Source organism: Rissa tridactyla, chromosome 10, assembly GCF_028500815.1.
Source record: "Rissa tridactyla isolate bRisTri1 chromosome 10, bRisTri1.patW.cur.20221130, whole genome shotgun sequence".
NCBI lineage: Eukaryota > Metazoa > Chordata > Aves > Charadriiformes > Laridae > Rissa > Rissa tridactyla.
The window spans coordinates 12,988,562-13,008,013 of record NC_071475.1 but is presented as its reverse complement, the minus strand read 5'-3'; the positions used below and the strand labels follow the sequence as shown (position 1 = coordinate 13,008,013).

General features: G+C 39.9%; 1 protein-coding gene across 1 annotated transcript in view; it reads right to left on the bottom strand.

The window, feature by feature from the left end:
• Positions 1-19,452, bottom strand: part of CHL1 (cell adhesion molecule L1 like) — a 138,364-nt gene that overhangs the window by 88,090 nt on the left and 30,822 nt on the right. Inside the window, exon 2 of the mRNA XM_054216117.1 lies at positions 17,405-17,485. The gene's annotated coding sequence lies outside the window, so the exon portion shown is untranslated. The remainder of the gene's footprint in view (positions 1-17,404; positions 17,486-19,452) is intronic.

Here is a 19,452-nt window from a genome sequence, read left to right as displayed (position 1 = left end):
AAAAAAAAAAAAAATAAAATGTCTGTCTTCTTTAATAGTCAAACCTCAAAAACACAGCACCTACCTTAGAAATAGAAAATTCACCACCATAAATGTCTTTTTTCCCTCTAAAGACAACGAATGTGTACCCGTTCCCACTACTCAAGGTATACACCCAACATAGCAGAACAGAGCTGGTCACCAAAATGCTCGGTAGAGTTCACGGGAGACAGAAAATCACATCAAGAGCTATGAAAAAGCAGTGAGCCTACAGTGCATATATATTCTGAGGGTTTTGTTGTGTTTGGTTGCCTTTTCCCCCTCCTTACTTTCCTGCTAATTTTCCTTCAGCTGTCATAGACATGAAAATTTACTCACATCTTACCAGCAAGACAGATCTCTATTTCATCTTGAGATACAAGCCCTGAAGCATTATTGAATGGGTTTTCCCAGAGAAAGAATTTACCTGAGGCAAAATTGCTCTGCTTGTACTTCGTAAAGGAAAATATTGGTTTACTACTGAAAACACACACCTGTGGAACATACACAGAAGATCTGGATTTCAGGGTGGAGACAGGCAAGAAGACAAGAGACTAACAGAGACAAAAGAAATCAGCACTTAACATTAGAATCAATTCTGTAATTGGTAAACAGAATATTCCCCTTCTTTCCCAAACTCAGGGCAAACAAGCCCATTATGCAAACTTTGTAAAATAAATCACAGCATTTCTTCCACTCAATCACACCTAACAGCTGATAGAAAGAAAACTTACTCTACTTTCCACGCAGTTTCATACGTGAGTAGAATGTAATGACGCTCCCGGCAACATGTATAATATTCATCGACATACGTGTCCATTTTCCCCATCACATCCTCTTATTGCAACCCCAAAATGCTCTGGGATGTACTCAAGGATTTTGTCCCTCTGCCTCAGATCAGATGAAGTGAGAACTTTATCTGTACTGGCTTCCACAGAACATGCTAGAGAGGAAGGGAGTTCATCTAAATTTGTTGGGATTAAGATGGTGCTATGTCAACCTGAATCTGTATTTTGATGTTTATGAGGGGGGAGAAAAAAAAAAGTTCTTTTTTCTTCTCAGGTGCATTTTTCTGCCCTCCCCAGCTTCAACCACCATTAAGCAACGGATTACTTCCCCTCCTCATTCTTCCTTCTCCTCTTCACCTGTCCCATATAAACTTATTAACATGAGATTTTTCCAATAACAGGAATAAAATATGTATATTTTATTTAAGTTCCTTTATTCTGAGCTTTCACAACAACAACCGAGGACAGAGTCCCATTAAGTGCAGTGTCTCTACAAGTACCACTGTCTGAAAAGACAATCGACATTTACTTACTGTCCATATAGAGCCAAAGGTAGAATGACCACTAAGGTAACATGAGGGTTAGCAAGAGATTCACGTTGACTTCAGCAGAGTTTGGATCCCTCCTCCATAAGGAATCGCAAGAGACTATAGCGCAGTTTTGATGAATGTTCGAAATCTGGAAGCCCATATAACTGGATTCTTCCTGGTTTATTTTTCTCTCAAGGTTCAGAGAAGAAAAATGAATAATTGAACACAGGAAGCAAAAAACATATCAGTGCACCCAACCAAATAGAAAAATTCAGTAAAGGTTCCTCAAATATAGGTTAGAAGTTATGAGAAATAACGATGAAAGTCAGTGCCTTGATGCACAGCGCTCTCCATTTATTGAAAAGACAGAAAGAAGCTGGTTCCACTCAGGAGGCGGCAGAAAAGGCTGTCAGTCAAAACCTGGCACGTACCACAGCGGCGAAACACGGAGCTCATTAGGCTGCACGTTGCTGGTGGCTTCACCTCCCCGTGCCAGCTGAGGCTCTTCAAGGTTGCAAATGGTTGTAGTAGGATATTCTAAAAATCTGATAAATGCTTAAGGGGAGCTGCTTTTCAGCAGATGAAGTTAGTTTTTTCTGAAAGGCAGGTTCCTACAGAGCACCTGAATTTAGGTTCGTCAAAACTGAAGCAGTCTGGACCAGAAATATACTTTGTAAAGAGAATCTGGTGTATCTGGTCAGCAAACAACTGGTAAAAGTCAAATTCCTATATGACCTAGACGACAGAAACCTTAAAAGGACCTGTTCCAGTAAAGGTTATTTTTTGTGTGTGTTTTAACAAGCAAAAAGCACCGGTCACTTGAGAATAAGCTTCAATGTCTCAGCTCTGCACAAGCGCAACATTTGTCACTTCAACTCTGCCCTGTCGGCATATTGAGCTATGAAGGGACGTCAGGCGTAGCTGTGCCCTAGGAGCTCGCTGCTTGCGGGGGAACAGCAGAGAGAGATTGAAAAAGGGGGTTTTAGAGAGAGAGAGAGAGAGAGAGAAGAAAAAGAAAGAAAAAATAAAAACAAAACCAAAAAAATCACACAAAACATCTGTGCTAAGAGAGAAATTCAGAGATACTGACTAAGTAGTAAAAAAAACCCTGATCTTATACCAAGATGTGCTTTAAACAAGGCTCTGTGATGCACAATAGCAAACAGAGCAAAAGAAGATGGAGAGACGAACACAGATAGGAAATACCAACTACAGTTCATGCGTCAACACGTCACAAACATTTCACCAGAGGGGTCTGATATATCGCTGCCATGCCCGAGCCCGGCCTCGCATGCCATAACCACCACCCAGGGACAAGAAAACACTATTTCACATATGCTCCTTCGTGGTGACCCCACCAGTTAACCAGCCATTTGACACCCAAAACCTGCTTTAGATCAGCTTTTCGTCAACTCAGAAAGTTCAAACCTTCCCAGGGGTAGCCTCGGTGCTCCTCACCCTCCTCACTGCACAGGATGGCTGCAGGTGCCTCCGTTGGACCCCGTCCCTCTTCCAGGCTGATGCCACCTCCCTTCCTCCCACCTCACCAGGACCTCAGCAATGGCACTGGCTCTGCAACACGGAGGAGCTTCTACAAGAAATCATGACTATTTCAGAGAATTTAACCTGAAATCTGCTCTGCAGATGCAGTGAATGGCCATTTAAGTAGTGAGTCATCCTTTCTCAGATCCTTTTAAGGAACTCAGCTGGCACATTTTCAAGGCATATTTCTTAATACTTCGTTTTGCAATTTTCAGGGTGATACATCCTAGAGCTGGAAATATGGATCATATGGCAGCAGAACCACATTTGTCAACGGGAAAGCATTTAGCACTATTTTTCCTATATGTGGTACTCACAAAGTCTGATCTTAAAATATCTCAGCTTGTCCTTCTGCCCTTTACTCAATGAAATCTTCTTTTAAAAGAAGTCAGCTGAACTTGGCCAAGGAAGTATTTAAATTCCATCTTCCATTACAGCTGAGCAAATTACACTTTTAAACATTTTCAGGACGCATTCCCAAACTCAGCTCATGTCTGTCTTTGACTGTCATAGCGATCTCAAGCTTTTCCAACGCTTTTCTTTTTTGTTTTTCTGTTACCAGAGTCCTATCACCTACACCTGCACTCACTTTCTAGGAGGCCCCACGTAGCACGTAACTACCACTACCCAAGTATGATCACTTCCAACAAGTACATACTAGGCTATTGTGGCCTCTGACAGAATTTCTCTTAGACCAATACGAAAGGACCTTCTACATGTACGTTTTTCTAGACTGAATGTATCCAGGTTGAGAATCTGTACTACAGAGACGACCAGGTTCCTTTCAGGGAGATCTCAGGATTCACCAGAAGACCCTCTACCAATTTATGAGATGTGGCACCTTTTATTTTTAATTAACTTTTCAAACGGTAAATTATTTTTTATTATTCTAAAATTCTCTAGTGGATGTCAGCGCGCACCTGCCTTTGATACGTCAACAAATTGCTGTCTCTCTGCAAGCAACTGGGGAGATAATGCCTGTAAGTATTTTTAGCCCTCTTTTCAAATAGGCAATGGGTTGCAGATGGGTGAAAGTGGCAGACTTGAAGACAGGAAAAAAAACCCTGAGCGAGACAAATCTGACAATTTATCTAAACCCAAGGATTTTTATCACTGCAGATAGGAAGAAAGGAAATTTGGTCTCATGTCTTGCTCTAAAACAAGTAAATGATGTTATTTAATGCATCCAGATCACTAATTTGGACAACTCAGCAGGGAACCGAACAACCACCTACACAGAAACGGTTAAGCTACAACCTTATGTTATGATTACTTGTTCTCAATGAAATCAGGTATGGTGACTAGTCCTGGAAGCCTGAAGAGATTAATACCAAAATAATATTCCTGTTATACACACAATAATGGTGCAGAGATTAACACATTGTTGGTCCTTAAGGAGCAGGGTGTCAGCCTGGGCTTTGGATGTCAGAGCTCACTACATAGGCACATAGAATACAATACTTATGTTTATATTTTTATATTTTATTATTATTAAATATATATTAAATATATATTATTAAATATAGATATATATTTTATATATATATACACACATACATATATGTGATCTGTAAAGGACATTTACCTCACATCAAGGCAATGAATCAATGGCATTAATTAGATATTTTATCACTGAAAAATCTTTATTCTTTGCAGACCTACCAGCCTGCACTAAAACACTGTCTTACCCTTTTACACATACACAGAAAAAATGCCAAATAAATCAAATTCTTTTAATCTTTCATCTAAAATATTACTCTCCACTCACTATTTTCACAGAAATGTGACCTTTTTTTGGATACATTTCTGGTGAAGTGACGGCACAACACTCATGTGCTGCCCCTGTGGCACAATTTCCCTCCCATCACCAGCATCTGGACCATGGCTATTGACTCCTACAGGATCCAGGGGGGATCCATCAGACACAGCATTAAATGACAGGTCACTTGATTTGCAAGTGTGAGAATGACTTTGAACAGAAACTGGAGTGCAGAGAAACTGAAGCTCGAGCTAATCCTATATACCAAGCAACCTTTTCTCACTGATTTTTAATACTTACTACAAGAAGGAAAAATAAAGTTTCGGGTCTGGACGTTGCCAGCAAACCACAGGGAGTCCAAAGGCTACAGCTCACTATGGGAACTTCAAAAAATATGTCAAAAGCATTAACAGTTCAGAGGGAGACGAATGACTACGTTTGTATTTGAGCCCATTTACTAAAGAAAGCGTTTAATAACGAGTGGCATCAAGAGCTGGCCTCAGTTTTCCTTAGTTGCAAAGCAAGAAACGAGCAAAAAGTTTTGCAAGTGCTTTCTTAATATCGCTGTTTCAGTGTTTCCACCAGCGCCTTGACAACACTAATGTCCTGAAATCTTTCATAAAGCCACTGCTTCCCAAAATGCCGTTTTAAAAAGTAAAACTGCCTCTGTTACCACCTTGAGAACATCAGGGAGAAGTTATCGTATATGCAATGGATGCCACGCTTAGTTTTCAGGGTTTTACTGAAAACTGCTCCGTTATCCAAACTGCTCCGTTATCCAAACTCCCCCCAAGCTCTCCTCCAGCTCCCCGCAAGGAAGGTGCCTTGCTCCCCATCAGCAGGGGCTGACTCCATCCTCCCCCACCAGCCCTGGGGACAGGACAGGAGCACCCCACGGTCCTTGGGGGACCCTGCGTACATCCCCTCCTTCCTGGGAATTCACCCACCGCGCTTGCAGATAAAAACTCAAGCCTTACGCTTGAGTTTTACTCACAGGAAATGAAAATCCTGGGTAATGAGCTGAGTTTTGGCAAAACCTGTGCATCTTTATTTGGGGGATAAAGGTTATAATGTTGAAATGGATTGGTTTCATGAGAACTACTTTTTTTTTTTCTTGGCAAAGGAAAAAATGCTACTTTCTGTGACAGCTTATTGAGGAAATGAGGCTTTTTACACTTGTGCAGCCTCTCCCATCTATCCAAACCCCTCAAATCGCTGGCGAACAGGGAAGTTTCAAAGGAAAGAAACTCAGACTAGTGCCTCCGCTGAGAAAAGGGGCGCTGCAAATTCTTTTTGAGAGCAGCTGACTGGCAAATCTCAATGTGTTTACTGGCAAGCCAGTCAGCCTGTACATAACATTGGCTGTGAGTAACCCAGTATTATCTCCTGCAGAAAACGTATGAGCACTGCCCCATGCAGAGCAATTGTCAGTAGGTCAGTAGAAGTCAGTAGGAAATCAAGTCAGGCTTTTAGGTTCACAGGATACAGAATATCTTGTTTTGTAAGAAAGGCTCAATTTTTAATTACCTGGAGAGAATTACTTTCCCGGTTATTTTGTACTGTATGGGTATTATTAACTTTTTACTTAAATCTGAATTGCAGAAATGTAAACCAAAGTTGGTTAATGAAAAAACCACCCTGTAGGGACAGCGCAGTTCAACAGACGATCAAAAAGACCTTTTGCATCATTAATCTGCGTGATTTCATGATGCTGCCTTGGAAAGAATTAAGAAAAATAAGTAATTCACTAACGTAGGCGTGAAGCATCCTTCAAAGGGTCTGTCCCTCCCCCAAAACTAGTTTGCCCAGAAACACTGCACAGCAACAAAGACTTACTCAAATTTGAAACCAAATCATTAACCAGAAAGCACTCAGTGGGAAAGCACTTCTTGCCCAATATAAGAGGTTTCATAGCCATCACGTCTGTAGCCTGCCATTTGTTCATTAATTTTCAAATGAGGGATTATGAGCGCAGACAGTGTCCCTTTGTCTTCCAGCGTGGCACATTGAGGATATAACGCTGAGTCCCTTATTAGCGGGTGTCCTCCTCACCCCTCGCTCCAAGGCAGAACTTCTCCTATGACGACAGAAACCACGCGGTGACCTCCAGCCAACGCAAGCTGTCGGGTAACCGGCTAACAAAAAAAATGTTTATTTCACAGCGGCCTCTCCCAAGCTCCCAGTACACCCAAAAATCTGCCATGGAAGCATCTCTGCGCCCTCACACCTTGGGCCTTTCCGACAGCCCTTCTTCTACATTTATCAAAGCTCCAACCCTCATCAGATACAGAAACCTACCGAGCATCTGGCAGGTGCCTGCGTGCTATGCAGCAGATTATAGAAAAGCAACCCTTTGGAAAAAGCATGCCCATTAAATTGGGAAGAGCGATAACAGTATCCAAGTTCTTGAATTTAATGAGGCAACATCACTTAGGGCTGACTCTTACTAAAGTGTATATAAGGAAATAATTCCCTTGTAATGAACTCATGCGGCAACTGGCTTTGCCTTTTCTGCATGCTAATGATAATAAATTCCATTTAAATTATTTCAGGCATTGAATAGCTGGTCTATTGTACTTACCAGGACAAGGTAAGTCGTTTGCAAGGACAAAACAGCAACTACACTAAAGGGAAGAAGGTGCATTAAGCCACTTAGCAATAACTCTTTTTTCTCTTTTGCCATATTCAGACACGGTCAGCAATTATTTTTTTTTGGCAGGATATAAAATGCTAAGCTTGGCAGGGAAGCGTTTAGAAGCAAATGACTGTTTTCAAAGGTAGCAGTAAGGAAATATGCGAAGTGAGATGTCTCCAAGAGATATTGGCCCACTTGGTAATCCTATCTCTACCCAGCCAAGGAAGATGGCACAGCCAAATAAACAGATTACTAAAGGCAGGGACTCACTACAATTGAACTACAATCTATCTTATATCTACATGGAAATAACTTCTACTGCAACAATTTTTGATCTAGCATGACAGGACAGGTTTTGAGGAAATATGTCAATAGTATAGCAGCATTTAAAGAAAATCCCCAAGTAATTTGTCACATCTCTGTCAAGCCCAATTCAGGCATGCAAGTCATTCTGTAACGAGACAATAGCTTTTAGAAATTGGAGCTGCAACGACTTTCAAGGCTTGAGTTTCTAACATGTGGTTGATTTGGTTAGCCAGGGTATAATTTTGTAAGTCTACTCAGCGTACGCGGGTGGGCATGGAGAACAGGAATCCATACGGGCACATGCCAGGCATCCATAATGCAGGATGAAATGACTGAGGAGAAAGCTGCAGTCCTTCCAGACAAACATGAACTTCTGCAAATGTTTTCCCCGTCACTACCCTAAACACTTGTCATACATGGGAGACACGAGCACTTTCCGAAGCATATGTGCTCTGGGAAGGGAAACGGAAGGCTGATACTAATAAGAGCTGGCACATCGCCACGGCTCGGGCTGACGAGGCGGGAATTTGTGAACACCACCTCTGTCGACTCATCACCGGGTGGATGTCGTGTGTTTTGTTTGTTCTTTTCTGGAAAAATGTCAGTTCAGTTAATCCAATCAAGGATGCATCAGAGTGTCAGAATCAGTTTTCAGGCTGACAGAAAATAAAGCAATTCCTCATCACTTAAAGACTGAGTTACTGTTGCCTAAAGATAAAAAATTGGTAATATTAATAATTTGGTTCACAAATCATATCTCTTTATGCATCACTTTTCTTTTCAAAGTCTTCCTAGTTACCATGAACTACATCCAGAGAAAATTGTAATTCTAATTTCTACTCTGATCATCTTCATAGTTTTATTAACTTAGTATTTTACCTGATAAGAATAAAAATTAACAGAGATTTTCAAAATATTTTTTCCCTATTCTTTTTCTTCAACTGACTCTTTTGGGTTTGCTCCATTGACTTCATTAAGGGTCTTTGCACATTAGGAGTGTTATTTATGTGAACTGGCCTCAGGACATTACCAAAATAAGTGCCAGTGGTAAATTAATTCTTTAATCCTCTTTATGCCACAGGATGCAAATCTGTACACATAACATTTGCTTACCTACTTTTTGCTATTGATTCTTACATTTTTAATCACTCTCCACTCTCTAGCATTTACTTATGCTATTCTGTCAAAGAATGACTTTAGAAAAGGAATTCAATACCTCAGTCATTTTGAGAAAATTAATTTATCTTTTCATTTCATGGAGGGTACTGCATTGGGTTTTTTTGTTTTGTTTTGTTGTTTGGGGTTTTTTTAATTTTTTTTTTTTAATATTTCCTTTATTCCAAAGTACAGAACTGTAGGCACCCTTTTATCAAATTTATCAGGAATACCTAATGGGAAAGTGGTATTGCAGAAAAGGTGAGTATTCTTCATAGCAGAATGAAATACATTAACAGTCAAGTCTATGAGGGCAGGACTTGGAAAGAGAAAAAACTACTAGAATGTAACAAAAAATAGGCCATGCCTTTTCAAGAGAATCTCATAACGAATAGTTTATCACACCTTATTAATACATCTATTATATTTACCATATATTTATTATTCCAATACTCTCTACTATTCTATACTTGTGTTGTAGTGGACATCAGAGGACAGCACTACAACTAAACACTCTCCAAATTTATAACTAATATTGCAGCCAATGCATTAATTTATTACATCCATATTTATACATATTGTTGTGGTAAAGCCTCAAGATGGTACACATTTTTTCCCCCACATAAGAAAACCCCTCACAACACAAACCATACGTTTTAAGAGCTTGTTTTGGTAACAACTTTTGCTTCCAGAAGTTGGCCCAATTCTGATTTTTATTATCGCATCAAACCAGAGTGTTGGAAAGGACCTCAAGAAGTCATCTAGCCTCTTGGCAGATTCAACCACAGCAGCTGGAGCCTCAGCAGCCGCCCCGACAGCCTCGGTCACTGGCGAGGTGTTTTGGTTTTTAGGGCAGATTCTTTCTACTCATTTCAACCAAAATGGTTCTGCATTTCCCCAGGGTGAAGACTAGCAAAAATTCACTGGTTTCTTGTGCACATATTACAAATCCTGAAGCCCTTTTTCCTGGAAGTTCTCTGTCTCCCTTCCCTTCCAAATTCAGCACAGGATGCCACCTGGCTCAAGGTTATGAGAAATCATTGCAGTGTTATCAAGTTATAAGCCTCTAAAAAACCCAATTTAGGAGACATTTTGCAGCTTAACCCTCAAATTCCCAGGTGTTGGATGCTCAGGCTGCCAAAAGAGCAACTCCCCCCTCATCACCCTCAGTCCTACTGCTGTTAGGCCTGAGATGCACCATCTCAGAGGGACTAACCATCACCTAAGCAAGCCTGCTGGAGCAGGACATTCCTGCAGCGCTGCTGCCAGAGCAAGGATCAAACACCAGGACTGCAAAAAGGTGCTGGAAATACAGCCTGGAAGGAAATGCGACAGGAGAACACAACCACAACCACAGTGCCCTTATAGAAACAATATTAATGCTGTATGGGTAACATGTTGTTGGTGACTAATACAAAAATACAGATCTTCAAGTCTTCCGGTTCAACTAATGAAGACTAATTAAGCAATAAGAAATACTTCATATAAATCTTAATGAGTTTTTCTAACCCTCCAGTAGTTGAATTGGCTGTAATTAATCAAAAAAATAAAGATGGTAATTTACTAAAGAACCTCTCACTTTTGATGACAAGATCCCTACTTCCTACCTTGCCTGCAAAAAGGGATTTAAAAGGTAAAGAGAAACATCAGTCCATTACCTAATGGGGAAAGAATAGCAAATCACGCTCCACATATAAGAAGCAGGCCTGTTCAATGCCTTTTTTTTTTCCCCCTTATGATTTCACAAAAAAGTGAAAAAGTTTACAGTGAGCAGACTCTCAATATAATTCATTTTAACTAGGAGCTCCGAACACAAGCTGAGCAGAGAGTTAAAGACAGCATGAGTAAGATACAGCTAAGTAACTCATTAAGGATTACATTTATTTTGAAATATTTCAGGTATCAGCTGAAGTTCTCTTTAAACTACTAGTAATTACTTTTTAGTATTCCCAGGGAATGGCTGAGGTCCCAGAGGGTAAGAGGTGGTCAAACACTGCAGCTATTTTTAGAAATGGGAAAAAGGAAGACTACACAGTCTCATTCAGTACCCTGAAAGACCCAGGAACAAATGATTAAGCACCCAGAGGTAAAAGAACCCAGAGGAATACAAAGTGAGAAAAATTGGCCAAAATGCATTTGTGAAGAACTAATCATGTCAACCTAGTCATCTTATTTTTTTTTTTTTTAAAAATCAGGATAATTACCCTATCATAAGAATTAGATATGATACATTCTGAAGAGACAAACATATTCCTCTATCACAGTAAGGTAGATTTACCAACTTCTTATTTTAGACTACCAACAAACACAGCCAAAGAACAGTTTTCAACTGTCCACTTCCAAACTGAGGGAACACACCAGTGCATCTCCACAGGTGTTTGCACTTGGTCCTGTATCTTCATGCGTGACTTAGGTCACATGAAGTGTGGAGGAGCTGCAAGCGCTCTGGAGGACAGCACTAGCATACCAAATTATCCCAGCACATTGGGAAAAGAACAAACTATCTGAAATCATGAAGGTAATTTAATAAAAAGATATGTAAAGTCCTACCTATTTTAGGAAATCAAGCACAGACTTTAAAAGATGCTTTATCAGGTAAGGCAGCAATGCAGAGAGACCAGAGAGGTTAGAAAGGATAAAACCTAAACGTGAGTCAGCAACGCGAGCCTGCTGCCAGAGAGACAAGTGGTGTTTTGGGAAATATTAACAGATGTTAACCGCAGGACACAGGAGGTAATTATTCATATGAGATTTAGAAGACATGACCTAGAAAGAAGGATATCTGTTCACTCTGTAAAGAGATGGGACCAAAAAGCAGACATAGCAGCAATATTCCCATACATAACGAGTTTTAATTAAGGAAACTACAATCAGTTGTACTTCATGAGCACAAGTAGCGATTGGCTTAATTCACAGAAAGGAAAATTAAGGACAGATACTACGAAAAGCTTTCTGAGCTATACAGATAGTTAATCATTTCAATACGTTATCCCCAAGAAGGCTGTTGGGACCCATCACCGGAAGCTGCTAAAATGACCTTGACACACACAGCTCTCCCGAAGACAGGCGATGTGGTGTGGTACAGCGGGCTGAACTAGACGACCCCTAAAGATCTTGTGCCAGGTTTGAATTCTGACACTTTTAGTGTCAAAAGCCAAGAAATAACATCTTAGAGAAATGTTATCGCCTCTGGAACAAAAGAAGGGTAAGAGAATCACTTAATTTGGCACAACTGACTACTGCTGCCCGGTACAGCACCAGCTTCATATTATCTTCATTTTTAAATGCGTATTGCATACTTGCAGGTCAGACCAAATATGTACAATTAGCTTCCCATACCTGAGAGTTTGCAAAGAATCTGCCCACCAAAGCACCTCTTTATCCCAGTGCTGCCTGTTTTATCTTTTCCCAGGAAACACAATCAAATAAAACCAAAATAGAAAAAGCTACCTTGTTACACTTCTGTTTTCCACTCCTGTATACATTGGTTTCTTAACAAGGTCTATTCTATACTACCTTTAGGAAAAAGCCATTCAGGAGGAAAAGGGTGGCATGTAATACACTTCCTCCATTGTGATGATTTGTATTACATATTCTCATTCATTTTTCTTAATTTACTATGCTTTACTATGCTAAATATATTATTTACTACTATACTATGTATGGTAGTCCTACACAATACTTTGCAGGAAAGCATCAAACCAGAATTTTGTATTTCAGTTTACTGAAGTAATACACAAGCTTTGCTGGTGCTGAATTTATTTCAGCTTTCTATTGTTATGTGATTTTATTAACTCATTTATACAAAGCTGAATTACAGTCTATTACCAATCTATTTTCTCTCTGTGTACAAGTATATAGTAATATAGCAGATATATTTGAAATAATAGGAATAACAAAAGTAGTATTATGCACAATTATAGCTAGTAGCACTCAAAATCAGACATTGTTAATAATAAATGACAATGTTATATAAAAGAAATACCATCTGAAAACTGATTTTACACGGCATATTAAAGACTTGATGGCTCAGGAGATGGGTAATAGAATAAAAAGCCTTTCATCTCAAGGTCATCAATTCAAATACAAGTCAGACTGATAGTAACTGAAAGCCATTTGACGAGAGCTCTAATGAACCTAGTCTCGTTACTAAAAATTTAAGAATAGCCTCTGCATTTAGCCCTTTCTGCTGCCTCTGACAGCAGTCAATACAGAAATCAGAGAGAGTACGGAGGAGCAGATGCGATTCAGCAGGTAGAGTTGCGTTTCCCTCATTACACGCTGCCAGCCCCAGGCTATCGCTATTTTAGCGGTTTCCTATAGCAGGTACCTGTTTGTTCTGTTCCAAAATTCAACATCCTCAGCACTGCTGTGTCTTTTATTGCTTGCAGGGTTGAAAAAAAGAGTTGGGCTTTCAGCTCCCTGAGTGACCACTTCACATGATGCACAGACAACACTCCAGTTGGTTGTTTGAGCCATGACAGTTTGATACATTAATGCATTACCCTTGTTTGATATCTTACTGTTTTTCTGGTATGTATCCAACAACATACCAAAGTAAAACAACACATTGGGGAAGAGAAGAATCCCCGTGCAAACCAGAGCAACTGTTCAGATAGCCTCACATTAGCCAACAAATAAAGCAAACCCCACATTGTATGACTCAACAAGCAAACTCAAAGTCTCCTGGAATAAAACCTTTGGTATAATTTCCGTTGTTCCAGGATAATCCCTACAGAATGTACTGTTGGCTATGGCATTAGCATGATGCAAAGCACTGATGAGAAACCCATTGATGTTGTCCTTTTGTTTGCCTTTTTATGCTGAATGAGACTTTTTTTTTTTTTTAAAGAAAATACGAGATGAATTTTCAATGACTCTCCAGAAAAGCATCCCAGAAGGAATTTTGCTTTCATAGGCAAAGCTTAGTGTTTGCATATCCAAACGAACACCTACAAACACCTATTTGCAGGTATAAATGGGGACATACAGAAGCATCAGCGGGACACACAGCAATAGGACAAATGTTTCCCATAATCTCTATTCGGAACACATACACTACTTTTTGAAGTGAAGCACCCAAACAGCCTCCTCAGATCACTTCCAGCCTCAATTATTTTAAGATTCTAAAAATTAACCACCTCATGGCTCACGTAAGCTCCATCTTCAGCAGCACTCAGGTTTAGGGGAGCCCTTTCAGTTTTCCAAAGTGACTAGCAGATTCATTTCAAAGGTAACCAGATACCTAAAGATGCAGTTTACTACCAGCACAGGCTTACAATGTCTGGATAATCAATTCCCTTAATGCAATTTTTCCCCAGCATAGCCCAGGTGTCTAATAACCATTATAAACCCAGTCCTTACCCAGGGGATTCCTATGAAATCGCCAATCTCTCACTTTTCTGCTGTGTCTAGAGATATACGTCAGCACCTACACTTCCACCACTGAAACCCTGTTGAAGCCTGTTTTTCAGTGCTGAACTTGACCATTTATTCCTACATCCTGATAATCTGGCGATATTTATAACCCATAACTTGGTGGGATTTTCAGATACAATGCTATTTCAAGTTATTTCCCATCTAGTACCTCAGTGGGCACTTCTCATGCCCACTTCTCCCAGTTCAGCCCTGGCAGAGGCAGACGGGAAGATGCCAGCCTGAGCTGCACTCGGACCACATTACATCCCACAGAGCACGGGAACAGCCCCATCATTCCACACAGCAGCGGTTTGGTGATAGTTCATCGGCAGTTTTGGCAGAGAGAATATGCTGGCAATACATACACGTGAGCTTCACCCAAAAGCTTCACCTTTACGGAAGCTCTTCAGATGGTGGAGGCTCTATAAATTTTTGAAGCCACATCAGCCCGAGATTTGCGCGCCTCTGGTGTCACTGTGCAGCCTGCAGCACCGCTTCAATAACCTGATTTTCCCTTGCAAGAGGTCAGGATTTAACCAACTCCGATTACCTGAGGTTAAAACTAGAGATCACTTTGTTTCAGCAAAGAGCTACCTCCTGGCTCGCAACACCAAACAGTCCTACTTACGTCATGTCTGTCCAGACGACTAACTGTCAAAAGTACAGAAATACGGATTTAAGAGGATTTTGGAGCGTGGAAAAATCCCGAATCCATCAGTTAAGGTCATTAGCTCATGTGACACACCTCACTGAAGTCAATTTTCAAGGATAAGCGTGTGACAATCTGACTGGAGGAATTCTCCTTTAATGCATTATTAATTCATTTATTATTACAGTTATTATAATCTTTATGCAGGGCACTGAAGCTCAATTTGTTCTATATCAGCTAATGTTTTTAATGAGCCCTTTCTTCTCCTCAGGATGGGAGCTTTCTTAACCAGTTATTTGGCTTTTAAGCAAGTAGAAAATGACATGACGGTGTATCCTCCTTATAAATACAACTTCACATATCATGCCCTGAATTTTAAATTAAAAACAAATGAGTACTAACTTTCACATTGCCAAATATCTTTTAAGAGGTAATAGACTCATGAACTCTAAATATAGGAACTTCATCACACAGTTAAACGCAATGAAATCTCAATTAGAATTCCCCTCTCTGACAAAGAGGAGAAATACTTTGAAATAAAAAGATCGTGAGTAAATGCAGTTAGTCGTGGGGGAGACATCGGAGCATAGATTAAATTAAGTCTAAAGCCCCATCTGAATGGCCTCGGGTTCAATCTCTGGTCACACAGGGCAAAGAGGTCACAAGGAGACGTGTAGACGTGGTGCTGAGGGACACAGTTAGTGGTGGACTTGGCAGTGTCAGGTTAATGCTTGAACTCGATGATCTTAAGGGTCTTTTCCAACCTAAATTATTCTATGATTCTATACAGAAATCTGCTCAAGTCCACACTCGGAATGTTATGCCTGCACTTCCAGTAGTTCTCCCTTGAACTAGAATAGCTCAGCCCATGGGATACTCTCACAGAGAATACAGGAGAAGGTTTCTGCAGGGAGGGTAAAAGAAAAAATGAAAAAAAAAAAAAAAAAAAAGGCAGGCAAAAATTAAAAAATGACAGGCCAAAAGACAAAATACTGAACGGACAAAAAAAGAAAAAACATAATTAAAAAAAAGGCAAAAGAAAAAAAAATTATGCATTTTTTGGGGCTGTGTAAGAAGAAACAAGACAGAGTGTCCCACAAGAAAAGCAGAGTAAAGCTTTATTCTCATTGCTCATGCATACCTATAGTCAGCCTTCACATGGTGACCTTTCCAGATGGCTGGTCTTGAAAGAGGGAAAGTTTATAAGCCAACTTACAGACTGACAAGAAAGCGAGACTTTCAGTTCTGAACTGCTCCTAAAGAGAGATGAGTCAAAATAGAACCAGATTTTATGGAGATCTAGATTCACACAGAATCTGAATCCCACTGCCTGATTAGTCAGGGTTTATCAGAAATTAGTAAATTATTTTCTACTTGAAAAAATCACTAGCTGTAAGGAAAAATAAATTTATCAGTGGGTATAATAAAAGAATAAAAATATTTTACGAAAAAGTTTGTTAAAGCAACATTCAGACAGATTATATTTTACCAATAACTTTGTCATTGTGAATTTTACAGACCACAAAAATACGCAAAATGAAACTCAGCCGGCCAGTAAGCAGAATACAGAAAACCCCAATAAATGCTACCCCAAAAGAAAGTTACAGTGTAAATAATTCCCATTATACACAAAGCTTTAGCTTTGGAGCTCCCATTAATAAAAGTTAACGAGAAATGCATATTTAAACTCCATGTATTGGTAGCACAGAATCCCCTTTCATCAGCCACAAACAAGGAACAGAAAACAAAATTATGGTGGTTGATTTTTGTGTGGTATTTTTCTTTTTTTTTTTTTTTATGAATAGGATTTAAATAAAAAAAAAGAAGGAAAAAAAGATAAGAAATCCCTTGCCAGTGTGATTATTTCCTCCGAGCACATCTCACCACAGGAAGGGTCCATGGGCACTGAAATCCCCTGGTAACAAGCAATCCTAGAGAAACCCAAGACATAAATAACTCCGTGCTCCAAGACCATTTTTCACCGATGAACAGTGGTTGGCAACACCACCACTAAGGCCCTGCTCTTCCGCTATTTCTCTTGGACGCGCCCCAGGGGTACTTTAAAGAAAGGCAAGGTCCATCCGCCACTCTGCACCCAGGCCCTCCACCAGAGTTTGGGGTAACTCTCTGCTGATGGCCACCACCACCAGCTGCTGGAAAGCAGAATGGAAGATCTCCTTTGAAACAATCAGAATAGAGTAATTACCTTTTCCTACAGGTTGAAGGACGAAATAGATTTGAGGGGTTTTTTAAAATGTAAAATCGCAAGCTCCTTACCAATAAGATGCTACACCCGGATAAAACCAAGCTTAGGGCTCAGCCACACATAATGACAAATTACTGTTTGCTTAACGTGTAAAAAGAGAAGACAAACAAGTTCCATCTGACATTAGAGAGCTTTCAGCCTTTGAAAGCGTGCTCACATCCTCCAAGTAATTAAAATCACATGGAATTATTCCAGAACACATACATGCACAAAGAAATAGACACACACATGTTTATACTTTTATAGAAAAAATGTTATGATTCCGAAACAAAGATAAATAAAATTTACATCCAAATGACGAAGACTTAATTTTTAAAAAAATAAGAATAATTTCTAACCAGCACATGCAGCTGCTTCTTCATCAATGCATGGTCAATTTGCAGTTTTACATCTGAACCGTTCTCCCCAGTTTACTGCATCTAGAGAGAAAGACAAATTTGTGATTTGAGTAATGGTATGTCATACATTGAATTTATCTAAAAATAGCATCTATATCAGTACAATTCCTTTGTTTACTTTTTTTTTTCTTCCCCTCTGTGTCACCGAGTTCACGTCTGATCTCATTCTCTCTGCCCTCCATTTGACTGGAAAAGAACAGGTTTGGGGTTTTTTTTTCCATATTTGAATAACAGAAGCAACATACCCCATGGAATAGAAAAATGGGCTGAAGTGAGAAGACCTGATTCTTATTCTAAATCTGGTTTGTGACCTTGGAACGAGTCACTTCTCTGCACCTCTGTTTCCCCTCTCTCTTTTTACCTTTCTTGCCTACTTAGATTACAAGCTTTCTAAAGCCTGTGAAGTATTTATATAGCACCAACCAGATAAGATTCAGCTTTCAATGGAATCACTAGATAACACAAAACCAGAAGCAATTAATCTAATTATTCACTTACATTATTGCCTGCCTATAGTCCACTAGTGTGAAAAAAGATTTCAAAGTTATTTTCAATATTTACTTTCATTTAAAATAAAAGAAATTTTAAAAAGCCCATGAAAGAAAAGTGTGTTCAACAGGAAATAAATTCCTTCATTTTTTTTGGTGTTTTTTTTTTTTTTTTTTCAATACCATTCCCCCTACTTCAAACACATTGACAAAGAGCTGCATTTCTGTATCCATCTCTGGGATACGTGGACACGGTACAGCTCCGCTACTGAACCAGTGCCACAATATTCCCTCCTGGCTGAGCCCTGGTACACCAGGGGCTGTAATCCCTGTTCAGCATCCTGCTCCCTTCCCATCGGATGCTCCGCTATATCCTGGGAGCGGCAAAGGCAATGGGAAGGCTTCGGAGCTTTGAGACCACTTTCCTTGCTCTCCCAAAAGGGAGTGCGCACACACACACACAGAGTGTAAATCCCGGGCCATATTCCCATGCCACCAAGGAGCAAAAGAAGCACACAAGCACCATTTTTTCCTTTTTTTTTTTTTTTTTTTCTTTTTCTCCTTTGTGGGTCACCTTTAAAAGTTATTTTCTTTCCAGACTCTCTGTACGAATGACACGATATTCAGTGAGATGTCTTAAGGGAAAAGAAGCGATAAAGAGAAATTCAGCTAACCTATTTTCTTTCTTGTCACTATTTGATAATCTCTTTATCTGGTCTCATTTCACCAGTTGCAGGCAGACTTATTTCCCCACGGACAGTCCCAATCCTTCTTCCAAAGTGCACACGTGCACAGCACCTCCTTTCCCATAGCTTTTTAAAATCATATTGTAATGTCTCTTGGCTATTTTGGTGCATATATAGCCAAATCTAGCACACATAGATGTCCGTATGCTTACTGCCATACGCATCTCTAGTCTTTCACATAGTTTCTGTGGTTATGGACACAGAGAGAACATTTACACAAACCTCCCCGTCAAAAGCTGCATGCAATTTCACTGAAACACAATTCACGAGCGCATAACTTTTAAAGTTCAACCCCTTTGTCAATAAATTATTCTTTCTGATGTGAACAGAGAACATTTTCTAAAGCTCTGCAGTGATTTAGGAACCTCAATTCTACTTTCAGCTGCACCTTAATCCTTCTTGACTTCTATTCAGGCTTTAGCTCAGAAATGTTTACTCTCCTGCTGGCACTACACTCAGCCTTTTATAGCGTCTTTACCTTCACAAAGTAATGTAACTGCGATTTGTAATGCCAAATGCAAATTGCCTGGTCTACAGCTTGTGCCAGCTGGGCAGAACCCAACAAAGCTGTGGCAGCCTGGTCCAAGGATTGCAAGACACGTCTCGGCTAGAAAACACAGCAAACCCAAACCCAGTCCCACGCACATCCACCAGGGCTTGCAAAGCAGAGCAGAAAATCCCTATGCCGTGAAACAGTGTAAAACAGAGGCTATTTTCAGGACTTCAGTTTATCTCAGGACTGGATTTAGAGAGT